Raw genomic sequence first — 12,510 nt, 5'->3', positions numbered from 1 at the left:
GGCCGCGCGGGGGCGGGGCCAGGCCCCGGGGGCGGGTCCGAGAGGCGGTGGCGGCCGCGGCTGGGCGTCTTGGGCGCTGTGAGCCGTGGGAGCTGCAGGTGAGGTGGGGACCTGGGGAGAGCCGGGTGCGCGCAGCCAGGCGGGGTGCGGCCGCGGTGCGCACAGAAGGGTTCGGTTTGGCGAGGGAGGTCCCGGGAGCCGGGCCAACGAGGGCAGCCCTGCTTCTCTGCCGGCCCCGCTGCGCCCTGCGCGGCCGGGTGTGCGCCCGCCCCGCGGTGCCTCCCACCCCCACCCCGTGCCCCTTGGAGCAGAACTTAAATAGCAAAGAAAAAACTCGCGGAGAGACTCCAACAGAGACGGGGGAGAGTTTCCCGCCTTTCAAACAAGGAATCTTCCAATTAGGCCTCTGCTTGGAGACCCAGACTGCCCACCCCCCCACCCCCGTCACTGCTTACACGGCAACCCTGGGGGGGTGTCTCTGCTTAGGACAACTGGTCCTGCCCCACCCCGCCCCCAGACGGTTCAAATGAACAGGCCAGAGGAGCTGGGTACCAAGCGTCTGCTATTGGCAGCCCCCAGCCACCTGAGGCCAGAAAGATGTTACCAGAATCCGGGTTCGAGTTCACACAAAGAATGGACCCTGCGAACACACAGGCAGCAAGCAAGCCAAGTCTTTATTACAGGAAAGCAAATAGCTCCCAGGGCTGCTGGGAGGGGGGAGAAGAACCCCATTGTCCTGTAGGGGTTTTTACCCCTTAAAGATGGGGGTACCAACGTGGGGTCCAGGAAATGTGGTTTTCTCCCATTGGCCTCACCCACTTATCTGTGTCAGTCCTTGTCCAGTAGGGCTTTTAGGGGTGGACATGTCCTGTAAGCTTTATGGCCTTTTTGTCCTTGTCTTCCCTTAGACCGAGTCGCCCTGGAGCGGGTTAGGGATTAAGGTCCACGTGGGGGGAGGCACACCTCCTGCGGTAAGCAGGCCTGTGGGGCATTACTCCCTGGAGCCCTTAAGCCGCACATGTCAATCAATAGCCATATCAAAGAATGCATGGAAGCCCAGGCCCCTCCCCTGACTGCCTGAGTTAATATTCTGCCTCAGACCCACACCCCCTCGCCCCGTCCCCTCCCCGCCCTTCCAGCCTGACCCAGCTCTCGCCCTTACACAAGTGCCAATCAAACGGCCAGCATGCCTTGGCCGTCTCTCTCCTAGAGCCAGGCCATGGGCTGCAGCATCCCCCCGGCCACATGGGGGTCAGGATAGGGGGTGGGAGAGGCACAGGCAGCAAGGCAAGGGGGTGGGGGAGACACCCAGATACAGGCAACTTGGGGGAGTTGGGGCAAGAATGGCCCACCAGACTCCAGAGAGGGGTCAGCCCCTGGGAAGGGGCCTCGGCAGAAGCATGTGGCGCTGGATCCAGGGCTTGTAGGTGGAGACCCTGGTGTACACCCCTGGGAGTCTGGGCTCAGCGCAGCCCCTGCTGAAGCTCACCACTGCCACCTGCACCCAGCACTTGTCCTGGAGCTGACAGACCAGTGGGCCTCCAGAGTCACCCTGAAAGAAGCAAGAACAGCAAACAGGTCCAGTGGGGCTCAGGTCTATGCTGCAGGTGGTGGAAGCTTCAGGGTGAAGCTGAAGTTGGGGAGCATGGGTCCGAGAGGGCTGGATGCTAGGGCAGGAGAGGGTGCTCCGGGCAAGTTCTCAGGGCTCCAGGTAGCCAGGTAAGGTAGACAGGCTGGATCTCCCATCTTTGATGTGTTCCTCCTAGCAGTCCTGTAGGGCAGCTCTCACTGGGTCTTTTTTGGTTCTAATAGTTGAGGACTCTGAGGCTCAGAAAGGTCAAGCAACTTGCGGAAGGTCACACAGGTTGTATACAGCAGAGCTGAGATTCAGTCACTATAATTATTACTCCAAAGCCTGGGTGCCTCCTCCGAGGTGTGCTCGCTCCTGACATGTCTCCCGGCCTCTCTGAGCCTCTGTGTCTTTGCAGCACCCACTCACGTCCCTACGGCAGGCCGAGTTCGAGTTCTCTGCTCTCTGTTGTCAGAATGACTCTGGACTTGTTCTTTTTTTTTTTTTTTTTTTTTTGACTTTTATGTTTTTAGGGCCACTCCCGCGGCATATGGAGGTTCCCAGGCTAGGGGTCGAATCGGAGCTGCAGCCACCAGCCTATAGCACAGCCACAGCAACGCCAGATCTGAGCCGTGTCTGTGACCTACATCACAGAGCGAGGCCAGGGATCAAACCTGTCTCACAGGTTTGCTAGTCAGGTTTGTTAACCGCTCAGCCAAGATGGGAACGCCTCTGGACTCGTTCTTACAATGACTGTTCATCCAGCCCCAGCTCCAAGCTAGACACTGTTCTACCTCGGAGGTGAAATGAGGCCTCTGGCCTCACAAAGTGAGATGCTGAGATGTTGCCTTGGCCCCAAATCCAGGCCCCAGCCTGCCTTGTGGGCTCACTTAGGGTTAGAGAGGGACCAGTTGAGGTCACAGATTCCCCATGCACGGGGCTCTGCTTCCTCAGCCCACTGTATTCCAGGGACACTGAGGCCCACAGGGGCCCAGTGACTCCCCAGGCCCCGTGGAGGATCAGGGCAGGAGCACCGGCCAGAGTGGACTGACCTCCCAGAAGCCCTTGTGACCCTGGAAGTGGCCAGCACGCAGCACGTCCTTGGTGATGGGCTCTGGGTGGTAGAGCCCGCGACAGCTCTGTAGGCTGATGCCTGTGCGGCTCTGGCAGGGCCACTGCGGGCAGAGCGGACAGTCAGGGTGGAGGAGGGGCCCTCGGGGACCACAGGTGGGCTGCAGGGCACGCTTGCTCTCTGGGGATGGCTAGAGGCGGTAGCAGGACGGGAGCCCTCCCCGCAGGCAGTTACGTGGCCGGTGAGCCAGCTGCCTGACCCCAGGTGACTGATGGGGCAGGATGAGGCTCGGGCCAGGGACAGGCTCAGACAGAGGGCTGGGGAGACTTGTCACCCCCTTGATGTGCGTCCTGCTCCACCCAGGGCAGCTCCCTCCAGTCCCAGCCCCTTGCCCCTCACCTACCATTCTGCCTGATGTCCCCCCAGCCCATCACCCAGCAGAGGGTGCCCTCGGCAGGTGGAGCCCGGCGAGGCCAGAAGGACCTGTCTGAGGGTGCTTGAGAAGAGCACAGGTCGTGCCAGCTTCACCAGGGCCATGTCGGCCACCCTCCAGCGCGTTCCCGTTGCAGGAGGGGTGCCGTACGATGCTGACGGCGGCCACGGAGGTGGAGCCCGGGGGATGGGTGTACAGGACAGACTCGCCCAGCTGGACGGTCTGGTCCTGCCGCTTCTCGGGGCTGAAGGAAGCAGGAGGAGGAGGTGGGCTGTGAGTCTGGGGGCCGGCTACCGGGGGAGCGGCATGGGATCTTCGTTCAGTCCCCGCAGGACCCTCTGCTCAACCCTGGCCCATCAGGTCGGGTCCAGGCTGGGGGATCACAGGGCTGGCCACGCCACCCTTGTCCCCGAGGAGCCCAATCTGGCTTGAGGGGGAAAGACCTCAGCATAACATCCAGCCATGTGATGGGACAGCCGTCCTTTCACTGTCCAGAGCCCTCTGAGAAGCCGGGCCTGTGCCACTGGGGCACAGAAGGGTCACAGCTCTGCTCTCCCCAGGCCAGATGGACAGTGAGGGAGGCAGTGCCCAGGTGACAGAGCGCCAGGCCAGCAGTGAGTGGAAGTGGCTCTGCGCTGGGGCGCGCGGGGAGGCCAGCAGGAGCGCAGCGGCTCCACGTGGGGGAGGCTGTTGCACGTGTTGGATCAGCCAGAGCAGGGGCAGCAGTCAGGGGGCTGAGCTATGGAGTCCCTGGAGCAGGTCGAGAGCCCCCTCCCAGCACCTGAGGACAGCTGAGCCCGCAGGAAGTTGGCCTCGGACAGGGATGGGAGGGGGTTCCCGGAAGACAGGAGGGTGCTGGGGTTTCTTGCTAGAAGCGTCTTCTGCATCCCTCCAGGAAGCCGGTCTCTGCCTGCGGCCCTGTGCTGCCTCGCCGGAGCCCTTGCCTTCCCAGAGAGCGAGGTTTCACCCACCCCAGCAGGACTGTTCCTGTTCCGAACGCCTCCTCTCACAGGGCTGGGCTCACTGGGGCTGCGGGGGGACCCACGCCGCCTGAGTCCACAGCCTGCACCTGCCGAATGCCTAATGTATGGCCTCAGGTAGGTTATTCGCTGCCCCTGCCTCAGTTCCCCCATCTGGAAAGTGGGGGTATAGTACGTCCCTCAGGAGGTTTTCGGAGCCAGAAAGTATTCCACAGAGTGTGCTGGAACCATGCCTGCCTTCAGGAAGCCCCAGGCACGGTGGATCACTATTTTCAGGACTGAAGTCTACCAAGAACATTCCAGAAGGGGTCCCAGCACCGAGGGGCAGTGAATGGCTGTTTTCCCCAGAATTACACTGACACCAGCCCAGCAGGGATGCATTACTGCACCAGTCGAGGTTACATGACACCTTCGTTCAGCCTGAAGCGCGACTCTCCGTGGTTCCAAATTATCTGTGTGTGAAATTTCACCCTTGAATTGGCTTTTTGTTGGGGTTTTCATTTTCAAATATGGTCAAAAGAGGATGTTGCCCTTAAAGTTTTTTTCTCCATTCACGCACAGCCAGCCAAGTTCATGGCAGCGTGATGCCCGATCGTCAACCGGGAGAAGTAACCCAAGCGTCCATCAGTGGCTGAATGGATCAAGGACACGTGGTGGCTCCATGAGCTGATGTCTTAATCAGCCTTGGGAGGCAAGGAATTCTAACCTGTGGCTCAATGTGGAAGGACCTAGAGGACCCTGTGCCCAGTGAAACAATCCAGACGCAAAAGCACAAACACTGAAGGACCCCACCTCTGTGAGGTCCCTAGTGGGAGCACGGTCGCTGGGGCCGGGGAGGGTGCTTCATGTTTGATGGGCAGTTTCAGTTTGACAGGATGAAGCGCATTGCGGGGTGGGGACAGCTGTGCAACAACCTGGACGCACCTATTACCACCGAACAGTACCCTTGGTACGCTTAGAAACAGTTGAGGTGTGGAGTTCCCGTCGTGGCACAGTGGTAAACGAACCCGACTAGGATCCATGAGGACACGGGTTCGATCCCTGGCCTCACTCCATGGGTTAAAGGTCCGGCATTGCCATGAGCTGTGGTGTAGGTTGCAGACAAGGGTCGGATCCTGCATTGCTGTGGCTGTGGTGTAAGCCGGTGGCTATAGCTCCGACTGGCCCCCTGGCCTGGGCACCTCCATATGCCGCAGGTGCTTGCCTCCGGATTTGCTGCCGGATCCAGGCCACGTGGCTCTGACACTGGCGGAGAGGGACAGAGTCAGGGAGCAGCTGAGGCCCCGGCCGGCCACACCCACTGGACACAGGTGCCTCTTCCTGCAAGGCTCCTGCGGGGACATGGGACAGTCACATGGCCCGTGGACCCAGGTGTCCAGCCTCAGGAGGCCGAGGCCAGGAGACCCGAGGGGCGGGCCTGGCCTGAGCGTCTTCCCACACGGGGGTGTGTGTGTGGGGGTGTACACCAGCCCACATTCTAAGGATCTTCCCAGCATCCTCTTCCTGTGGGGTCTGCACCTGCTGCAGGCAGGCGGGGGGTGTGGTCCTGGGGGGCGCAGAGGCGTCAGGCTCAGGGCAGGGCCTGGCTGTCTACACTTCAGCCCACTCAGAGCTGGGCAGTGCCTCGGGGCCAGGGGCTCCGGGGCAGAGAACACTCAGAGACCCCAGCCCGGTCCTCCCGTCCTCAGCGGCCTGAGGAGCCGCGTCTGCAGCTTCTCCCCCCGAACCCGGGGACACGGCAGAGAGTGTGCAGGCGGCGGTGGCGGCTCAGGAGGGGTTTCTTCAGCCTCCCGCCTCGCAGATGGCTCAGGAAGCAGAGAAGAGGCTGCACAGAGGCTTCAGCAGGGACTTTTTAAGGTAAATGTCCCTGAAGGAAGCCAGACACAGAAGGCCACCCAGGGTGCGCCTCTGTTTATATGAAATGTTCCGAGGAGAAACCTCCACGGAGACGGAGCGCAGTTGTGGGGGAGGGGGTGACAGCTGGAGGCCCAGCTTCTCCTCTGAGAGCAAGGGCTGTGCCCCGGAACTGGGCAGTGGCCATGGTGGCACCTCCTTAGGAGTTCCCCGGAAGCACTAAATCGTGTGCTTTTAAAGGGCGAGTTTGTGGTGTATGGGTATCTCCTGGAGAGGAGTTCCTGCTGTGGCACAGTGGGGTCCCGAGGTGTCTTGGGAGCACTGGGATGAAGGTTCAATCCCTGCCCCTGCACAGTGGGTTAAGGATCCCACATTGTCACTGCTGTGGCTCAGATCTGATCCCTGGCCTGGGAGCTCCATATGCCGTGGAGTGGCCAAAAAAGAAAAAAAGTGTATAATGTCCTGGAGATTCTGGGCAGCGGGGTGTGCAGGGAACCCACTGTCATGTTCTTTCCGTTTCTCTGTGTCTTTGAAGGTTCTCGTAGTGAAATGGGGTGTGAATTAGAGCGTGCACCGCCTGGATCTGCTTGAGAGCGGGCAAGGGCTGGCATCTTCCCGGGGTTTCTGCAGGCTCCTCTGGGCACGGCCTGCTGGCGTCTGGAGCAAGCAGGGCTTGGCAGGAAGCAAGACCAGGCTCACAGTTAAAGAGGAGGAATGTACAAGTTTGGGGAAATTGGAGTAGGCTGGAAGCAGGGCCCTGGGATCGACCCCTGGGGTGGGGGGAACAGATGCCAGCCTACCCACCAGAGCAGATCTTCCTGCCCAGCCCTTGACCAGGGCCCCAGAAGATTCTCGGTGACGACAAATGATAGCTGCCAGACCCACCCACCCGCCTGGCACACCTGGACGCTGCAGGAAGGCCAGCATGGCCACACCTCAGCAGAGAGAGGTGTGCCTCACTTGTGGCCACCAGATCTCCCTCCGTGCGTGGAGATCACAAACAGAACCCTGGTGGAGAGGAGTCTTGGGACCCATGTGTGTGTTTTTGCTTTTTTTTTTTTTTTTTTTTTTGGAAACTTCCCAGGCCAGGGATCAAACTGAGCTGCAGCTGCAACCTATGACACAGCTGCAGCCACACTGGCTTCTTAACCCACTGTGCAGGGATCAAAGCCACATCACCACAGAGACAACACCTGATCCTTAATCCACATCAGGGACTCCAGAAACTGTGTTTTTAAGGATCCCTCCTCTGCATGACAGGATGGCCCCTTAGGAGACCCTGAGTGATAAGGACACCATTTACCGTTCCCTCCAAAAGACCCTTTGCTTGCTTTCTACCTGGCTGTTGTTTCTTATTGATTTCCGGGAGCTCTTTATATATTGTAGACGCTGAGAGGTTGTTTATAATATCACCTCTAACTATTTGTAAGGTTTTCTTTTTTTTTTTTCTTTGTCTTTACAGGATTTTATTTTATTTTTTTTATTACTCAAATGAATTTATCACATCTGTAGTTGTATAATGATCATAACAATCCGATTTCACAGGATTTCCATCCCACGGCCCAAGCACATCCCCCCACCCCCCAAACTGTCTCCTCCGGAGACCATAAGTTTTTCAATGTCTGTGAGTCAGTATCTGTTCTGCAAAGAAGTTCCGTCTGTCCTGTTTTCAGATTCCACAGGTCAGTGAAAGCATTGGATATTGGTGTGTAAGGTTTTCTTTCTCACTTTAATGTAACAGGGATTTAGGTTTACAGATAGCCTAGGTTTGTGGTCTAATTTTGTTTTCCACACAACTCTTCACCCACCTCTCTGATCCGTAATGCCACCTCTGAGTGCATGCCACCTCTGAGGTGCCAGGATCTCCTGCGCGTAGGCATTTGCCTCTGCGGCCTCTGGTTGTTCCATGGAGTGTTTCTCTATCCCTGGACCAGTAACAAAATAAGTCTCAGCTTCTGGTGAGCAAGGCCTCGCCCTGGTGGGTTTTTTCCCCTCATTCTGCCTTGGCTGCTGTTGGCACGATGCCTTAGGAAGGATGTCTTTGTGTTGTGTTTCAACATATGACAGAATCACTGTATTTCCTTCACTTCCTCATTTGAGTAATTATGCAGCATCAAGAGGCAGTCACTGTGTTCATTCCCATACCTTAGAGGACACACTTTATTTCCAGAGACAAGTACTGTTTGTAACTTTCAGTGAACGAAAATGATTTTCTTTGACAAACATGGGAACAAATGCAATTGTTGAAAACAAGTAGGATTTTTTTTTTTTTTTTTTTTTTTTTTGCTATTTCTTGGGCCGCTCCCGCAGCATATGGAGGTTCCCAGGCTAGGGGTCCAATCGGAGCTGTAGCCACCGGCCTACACCAGAGCCACAGCAACGCAGGATCCGAGCCACGTCTGCAACCTACACCACAGCTAACGGCAACGCCGGATCGTTAACCCACTGAGCAAGGGCAGGGATCGAACCCGCAACCTCATGGTTCCCAGTCGGATTCATTAACCACTGCGCCACGACGGGAACTCCCGAAAACAAGGAGTTTTGAGAGTCACAGAACCTTGAGATGGAATATTACAACCTCGGTAGGATTTACTTATCAAGGATGGCTTTTTTTTTTTTTTTTTTTTTTTTTTTGCTTGAAGGCCATAGGGCAGGCAGGCATTTAATCTTTAACATGGAACGTTCTTTACTTGTGGTCAGTGCAGCCCTCTCTTTAATAATTAAAGCAGAGGCACAATATATGATAGGCTGCCAACAGGCTGTTCTCGGCAGCACAGCGTTCAGGTTAAATCATGTATAAACCAGGAGTCCCCGTTGTGGCTCACTGGTTCACAAACCCAACTCGTATCCATGAGGATGTGGGTTGGATCCCTGGCCTCGCTCAGTGGGTTAAGAATCCAGTGTTGCCATGAGCTGTGCTGTAAGTCGCAGATGCGGTTTGAATCCTGCGTGGCTGTGGCTGTGGGGTAGGCCGGCAGCTCCAGCTCCAGTTTGAACCCTAGCCTGGGAACCTCCATGTGCCATATGACCCTAAAAAGACAGAAAAAAAAAATTGTATATAAACCAGAATGATTTGCCCATCCTCAGTGCGTGAGCACTTTTTCAATCAGGGGTCAGCAAAATGTATTCCCCTCTAGGGTTTTGTTGTGTCCACTGCTCTTGCGTCTTAGAACTCAGCATTCATTCTCTCCCTCTTTTTTTTTTTTTTTTTTTTTTTTTTTTTTTTTTTTGCTTTTTAGGGCCACACCTGCGGTATAGGAAGTTCCCAGATTAGGGGGTCAAACTGGAGCTACAGCTGCTGGCCTACCCCACAGCCACAGCGGCTCCCCAACCCACTGGGTGAAACCTGGGATCGAACCTGCGTCCTCATGGATGCTACTCGGATTCGTTTCCCACATTCATTCTCTTTTTCGTCACTGGTGAGTTGAGTGATAACATTTGATTGCCACAGCCTGTCACCAAAATAAAAATGAGCTTGTCCTGCTGACCTGAAGGTGACAATGGGTAAGATTTCCTCGCACCTGGAACCAGCCTCCCCCATCAGCTCCTTGCATCGTTGCTGCAAGATTTGCAAGTCCTCTGAGCCGGTTTAAGGGGTTTGGCCCTGTTGCTTTCCAGGAACTTGGTTTCAGCTGTGTCTCATTTGGACACAAGCAGGTTAAGACCGGCCAGGACTGCCGGCCTCAAAGTCCACCCCCACAACGAGCCAAGAACCCCCTTTCTGAAGGTGCCACCCCAGAAGAAGCTTGCAGCTTCGTCGCACCTGTTCAGAAAGATGCACCTTGTTCTTATGTCCAGTCACCTTTCTGCCTTGCTCCCCTCTCCCTGGACCACCCCGCTGCTTCTCCAGCAGATACCCCAGCCCCTCGCCCTGTTCCCATCCCCGGGCAGCTTTCTGTGCGGCGAACCCTGGCGTCTCCGCGTTGGGCAGGCTGCCCATCGAGCACATGCACCTGGTTCGGTAAGAAAACTTCCTGGAAGCGTTTTCCGTTTCTGCAGGCACTGCTGTGAGTTTACAAGACTTGACATCTCTATGATGCTGAGTTTGCCACCCAAAGGCTCGGACCTCTGTCCTCTGCGTTTCTCCTCTGGTCCCGTCAGACAGCTTCCTCTCTGTCCTGCGCGTGTTTTGTAGGTTTTCCAGGCGATGCATGGCCGTTCTAGGTCGTGCCGTCTCACGGATGACTCTGCTCATTGATCCAGCAGTGTGGAGAAGCACCGTGGCTTTTTAGCGCACCCATCCTTCCATGATGTCGCAGGAAGCTGCCTGGCACGAACCTTGGGACCTCAACGGAGGGCTCCCTCTGTCCTGGGAATCTGTTCCTTCCCGTCTCACCCGCACACCTTGGGAGGTGAACTGCGCTGGTCCCCCACCCGGCCCTCCCTCACCCGAGGGGGCCTTGGAGGAGATCCTCCTTATCCAGCTGAGAAAGGCTTTCTCACCAAGCCCGCTAGGAGCTATTAGGACCAGAGGCTGCGTTTACCGATCCAAAGAAATCTGGCACATCTTCCTTGGCCACTGAGTTGACCACCTGCCTGTCTGTCCATCTGTACTCTGTCCGCATGGTAAATGGTAGCCCTGGGTCTTTGTGGTGCCAGCCCACCTAAGTGTAGACCCTATTAAGGTTTCGTTGTGTTTTATTTTGTCGTTTTGCCTTTTTTTGTCTTTTTAGGGCCACACCTATGTCCTATGGAGGTTCCCACACTAGAGGTCCCATCGGAGCTGCAGCCACCAGCCTACACCACAGCCACAGCCACGCAGGATCCGTGCCACATCTGTGACCTGCACCTCAGCTCATAAAAGGACCATCTTTTCTGCATTGTCATAGATCAATTGACCATTTCTGGGCTCTTGATTCTATTCCATTGATGTATGTGTCTGTTTCTTGGGCCAGGCTTCTTCACAATAGCTTTGTGGCGACGTCTGAAACTGGGCAGCGTGATATGTCTCGTTCTGTTATTAAGAGTATTTTGGCAATTTGGGGTCTTCTGTGTTTCCATCCAAACTTTTTTTCTTTTTTTTTTTTAGGGCTCTAGCCAGGGCATATGGTAGTTCCCAGTCTAGGGGTCAGATCGGAGCTGCAGCTGCTGGCCCACGCCACAGCCACAGCCGTGCAGCAACCTACACCACAGCTTGCAGCAACGCCGAGTCCTTAACCCACTGAGCGAGGCCAGGGATCGAACCTGCATCCTCGTGGATGCTTGTCAGGTTCATTCCCACTGAGCCGCAGCAGGAACTCCTGCTTTTCTTCTGCAGTTTGTTATCCTTGGGCATCACAGTGCTTAGCAGATGCTGAACTATCCTTGCATCCTTGGGATAAACTCCAAATGATCCTTGTGTCTGAGCCTTTCTGTGCGGTGAATTTGGTTTTGGTTTGCTCAGGTTTTGCTGAGGATTTTTGCACCTTTGTGGATCAGTGATACTGACTTGCCGTTTTCTTTGTTTGTGCTGTCTTTGGTTTTGTCGTGGGTGGTGCTGGCCTTCTAGAGTGAGTTCAGAAGGGTTCCATCTCCTCCTTTTTTTTTGCAGCAGTTGGAGAAGGTTTGGGGTTAACGCTTCTCTAAATGTTTGGGAGCAGTTTACCTGTGAAGCCATCCGGTCCTGCACTTTTGTTTGAGAATTTTTCAAGGACTGATTCAATGTCATTGCTCCTAATTGGTCTGTGCATAGTTTTCTTTTACTTCCTGGTCCAAATGGGATGAGCCTACATTTCTAGGAATTTGTTCATTTCTTCTTAGGTTGTCCGTTTTATTGGCGTATAGCTGTTTGTTGTAGTCTCTCATGATCCTGTGCCCTTCTGTGGTGTCTGTCATAACTTTTCTTTTTTTTTTATTTCTGATGTTATTGATTTGGGCCCTTTTTTTTTCCCTCTTGGTGAGTCTGGCCAAATGTTGATCAATTTTGTCTTTTCAAAGAGCTGCCTCTGAGTTTCATTGGCCTTTTCTATTGTTAGACTCACTTGCCTTTATTTCTGCTCTGATCTTTGTGATTTCTTTGCTCCTTGGGTTTTGTCCCTTCCTGTTCTGGTTCCTCTAAGTTGGTTGAGGGTTTTTTTCCTGGAGCAAGCCTGTAGCGTCATACAAGTCCTCTTAACTCTTTGGGCTGCGTCCCATAGACTTTGAATGATTGCGGTTCCATTTTCCTTTGTTCCCGGGTATTTGGGGGCTTCTGCTTTGCCTGGATCCCCTGGTTGTTGAGAAGCGTATCGTGTAGCCTCCACATGTCTGTGGGGCTTTGCCGTTATTTTCTTGTAGTTGATTTCTAGTCTCATAGCGTTGGGGTCAGAAAAAAATGCTTGATGTGGTTTCAGTTGTCTTAAAATTCGCAAGGCTTATTTTGTGGCAAAGGAGTGTGTTTCCTTTGCGCTTGGAACAAGTCTATCTCCTGCCGCTTTTGGAGGTGATGGGAGAGAGAGAGAGAGAGAGAATTGATCTAATGTGCTGCTCACGGCCCGTGTGTCCTTGTCGAGCTTCCGTCTGGATGACCTGTTGGTGGATGTCGGTGGGGTGGTGGGTCCCTGACCATTATCCTGTCGGGTCAGTGTCCCCGTTATGTCTGCTCATGCTTGCTTTCGATATTCAAGTGCTCTCATGCGGGGTG

At 55.1% G+C, this 12,510-nt stretch overlaps 1 long non-coding RNA gene and 1 pseudogene across 1 annotated transcript; one reads left to right on the top strand and one right to left on the bottom strand.

The window, feature by feature from the left end:
* Nucleotides 1-16: 16 nt before the first annotated feature.
* Nucleotides 17-7,669, top strand: LOC110259949 (uncharacterized). Its single transcript, XR_002342456.2, has 4 exons — nucleotides 17-98; nucleotides 3,971-4,172; nucleotides 4,617-6,296; nucleotides 6,994-7,669. It is a non-coding gene; the product is annotated as an uncharacterized LOC110259949 (long non-coding RNA).
* LOC146404609 (serine protease 33-like) lies at nucleotides 1,370-3,962 on the bottom strand (annotated as a pseudogene).
* Nucleotides 7,670-12,510: the final 4,841 nt, after the last annotated feature.

This window comes from Sus scrofa, chromosome 3 (genome assembly GCF_054392235.1).
Source record: "Sus scrofa isolate SSC_HxYL_T2T_F1_AM1 chromosome 3, Sscrofa_HxYL_maternal_Yorkshire_Landrace_v2.0, whole genome shotgun sequence".
NCBI classification, from domain to species: Eukaryota; Metazoa; Chordata; class Mammalia; order Artiodactyla; family Suidae; genus Sus; species Sus scrofa.
Note: the sequence above shows the minus strand (reverse complement) of the source record. Positions and strands in the feature narration are given on the sequence as shown.